Source organism: Eulemur rufifrons, chromosome 9 (assembly GCF_041146395.1).
Source record: "Eulemur rufifrons isolate Redbay chromosome 9, OSU_ERuf_1, whole genome shotgun sequence".
Lineage (NCBI taxonomy): Eukaryota > Metazoa > Chordata > Mammalia > Primates > Lemuridae > Eulemur > Eulemur rufifrons.
The window spans coordinates 19,977,253-19,981,094 of NC_090991.1; positions in this window are offsets into that span (position 1 = coordinate 19,977,253).

Consider the following 3,842-nt stretch of genomic DNA (forward strand, 5'->3'; position numbering starts at 1 on the left):
AAATAAGAATATGAGGGATAGTTCCTGTGAATGAGTCCACTTGGGGAATTTATTTGATGGCTATATTTTCAGGACCTGTTGACATTTTATTTATCCTTCAAGGCCTTTTTCAGTTGCCATTTCTCCTGAAGGCTTCTGTAGTTTTTCTACTACCCAATAGTAACCCTTTTCTCTTTATACTAGACAAAAGAAACTGTGGGTTTGGGGCCGCATTTTATTTATACTTCTCTTAGAATAAGCTATGTACAGTTTGTGTTGTATTGTTAAATGAATGTGTCTGTCTCTTAAATCATGGTATAGTGTGAAGAACGTGAATTCTTAGGTTGGAAAGATCTGGATTTGGCTGCTAACTCTGATTTTTTCTAACAATGTGTGTTTTTGTCATATATCTTTTCCCATAGTGTTGTTGGGAGAATTGAATGAAATAATATGTGTAAAGTACCTTTTATCACCTGCTGATCTGAAGGTCACAACCTAATGGTACAGAATTTTTGTTCTTTGATCTCTGATAAGCATTCTAAGGAGGTGGTTTAGAAAGGGAAATTCATAGATACCAGATAAAATCCAAAACCCAAGTGTATAAGGAGTCATATGCAAGATCTGTCTTTTTTTTTTTCTTTTTGGATACAGGGTCTTGCTCTGTCACCCAGGCTGGAGTTCAATGGCACAATCATAGTTCAATGCAGCCTCGAATTTCTGGGCTCCAGTGATCCTCTTGCCTCAGCCTTCTGAGTAGCTGGGATTACAGGTGTGAGCCTGTAATCTTGCCTGGCAAGATCTCTGTCTTTTAATCTGATCTATTAAACTGATGAATGAAGAGACACTATAGAGGCTGAGGCAGGAAGATTGCTTAAGCTCAGGAGTTTGAGGTTGCTGTGAGCTAGGCTGACGCCACGGCACCCTAGCCCGGGCAACAGAGCGAGACTGTCTCTCAAAAAAATTTAAAAAAACACACTATACGGTATTAGGAAAAGCTGTCAGTCATTCAGATTATAACATTTGCAACATACATTATATAATGGAAATGCCATTACTGTTTACACCAGAAACAGTGTCTACTGAGAAAATTTATTCCAAAACACAAAAATCTCATTCAAAATTTGGACAGATACTGGTATTATTGAATTAGTCAAGTGAGAAGAGAAAAATTCTAAAAATGTAGCTTGTCATTTACCTGACTTGATACAGATTGCTTATCTGTCTAGTAACCATGCAGCTCTATCAAGATTTTGTACATAATATGTCAGAATCAATCTACATAAGAGGCAGTGTGGACTAATGCCAAGTGAACCTGAGGTAGGTGTCAAGAACTGGATGCAAGCCCTGATACTATCTGAGAACAGGCCTCTGTTATATAGGTCTTGTTACTGTTGCAAAGAAAATGGTAAAACATAGACTGATCAGAAGCATTATGTACAATGAAACTTTGCAACTCTGTGTTTATTAGTGTGTGTGTGTGGTAGAGGGGAACGTGAATTATTACAGATGGCTAAAACAGGCTGAAGCAGTAACCTCTAATCTGTAAAAAACACCAGACTTCCTGTAATTCCTAAAAATAAATGTGGGTTTGAGAGACTTCCCCTGAGATGTATGAGACCCTGCCCAGACTTCACAGATCTAACAATATGCTGGTAATTCTTTGTGGATAATTCTATCTTGAGGAAACGTTCATCAGGCCCTGAGAAGGAAAGGCAGGAAAGAGGTCCCTGGAATTTACTAGCGTGCACCAAACCATCACATCAAGATAGGTAAATTATTTGACTGAGAAAAGTCTTCAGAAAGAGACAATGAAATGCTCTTGAGATGAATCTAGGTAATAAAAAGGTCAGGAAAAATTGTCCGTGGAAAAAATAAGAAAGAGTCAAGGAGAAATAGTGACTTCTGGAGAAGATGAAGCTATCAAATGCCTGTGTAGGAGAGATAGCTGCCAAAAATATAGGCATTGAATGGTGACATTTGAGTGAGTGGCTTTGTTTGTTGGAGTTGCAAGTGTTTATGTCATCCTCAGGTGAGTTAAATTTATATCTTTTTCACTCTTCTTGATCTTTGTATAATTTTGTGGTGCTTTACACTGAATCCACTTTATCCTAATTGCAGATTCTTGGCCAACTCCTTAGCTTCTCTAAACTAGCCTCAGTTTCCTCTTCTGTAAAACACAGAGCTATAATACCTGCTACTAAAGGTTGTTTTAAGGATCAAGTGAAGTAATAAATATGAAAGTTTTACTATCAGTTACTTGATAAGCTACCCTGTGCTCACGAACCCCTAAAAGTGACAGGCAGAGCATAATCTCACTTCACAGCCAGCCTCTAGCTACAATAACATTAGTACTTCCAAGTACTGTTCTTATCTGTGATCCTTAGTTTGTTGTTGTTGTTTTTTTTTTTTTTTTTGAGACAGAGTCTCACTCTGTTGCCCGGGCTAGAGTGCTGTGGTGCCATCATAGCTCACTGTAGCCTTAAACTCATAGGCTCAGGCAATCCTCCTGTCTCAGCCTCCCGAGTAGCTGGGACTACAGGCATGTGCCACCATGCCTGGCTGATTTTTTTCTGTATATTTTTAGTTGTCCAGCTAATTTCTTTCTATTTTTAGTAGACACGGGGTCTCGTTCTTGCTCAGGCTGGTCTTGAACTCCTGAGCTCAAATGATTTTCCTGTCTCGGCCTCCCAGAGTGCTAGGATTACAGACGTGAGCCACCTCACCCGGCCCTTAGTTTTAATAATGTGAATTCTATCCAGTGAAGGAAGAACAAACAGAGCAAATTATGGACATCATGAAGCCCTTTAAAAATGGCTATGATAGTAATAATGTCCCAGTTCTTGCACAGAATAGATTCTCAAACAAGGCTCCCAGTTTATAGTATAATTTCAAAGGCCTGAGGAAAAGCCTGAATACTCATCACAAAGAGGCAGATGTGTAAACAACCAGTTTCTTCTTGCTTTTTTTTAAAACAGCTGTATTGAGATGTAATTCAGATATCATACAATTCTCCCACTTTAAAGTACACATTTTTTATATATTTACATAGTTATGTAACTATCAACTACAACCAATTTTAGAACATTTTTATCATTCCAAAGAGAAACCCAGTACCCACTGGCAGTCACTTCCCATTTCCCTCCAACACCCCCAGCTCTAGGCAACAACAAATCTACTTTCTGTTTTTATGGATTTGCTTACTCTGGACATTTCATATGAATGGAATCATACAATATATGGCCTTTGCTGACTGATGCTTTCATTTAGCATGTTTTCAAGGTTCATCCATATTCTAGCATGTATCACAGGTTCACTCTTTTTTTCCTTTTTTCTTTTTGGAGACACAGTCTCGCTCTGTTGCCCGGGCTAGAGTGCCGTGGCGTCAGCCTAGCTCACAGCAACCTCAAACTCCTGGGCTCAAGCGATCCTTCTGCCTCAGCCTCCCGAGTAGCTGGGACTATAGGCATGCGCCACCATGCCCGGCTAATTTTTTCTATGTATTTTTAGCTGTCTAGATCATTTCTTTCTATTTTTAGTAGAGACAGGGTCTCGCTCTTCCTCAGGTTGGTCTTGAACTCCTGACCTTGAGCAATCTGCCCGCCTCTGCCTCCCAGAGTGCTAGGATTATAGGCGTGAGCCACCGCGCCTGGCCCACAGGTTCATTCTTTATTGCTGAGTAGTAGTCCATTTTGTGGCTGTACAATATTTTATGCATCCATTCTTAAGTTGGTGGTCGTTTGGAGCAGTTCCCTCCTAACTCACTTTTGCTTTCAGTCTTTGCAGAGAAGGGACTTTTAGAAGAGTGACTTAACTGAATTCAACTGTGAAGTCCTGATGTGTGTTTCCTATGTGTACATAGGTAA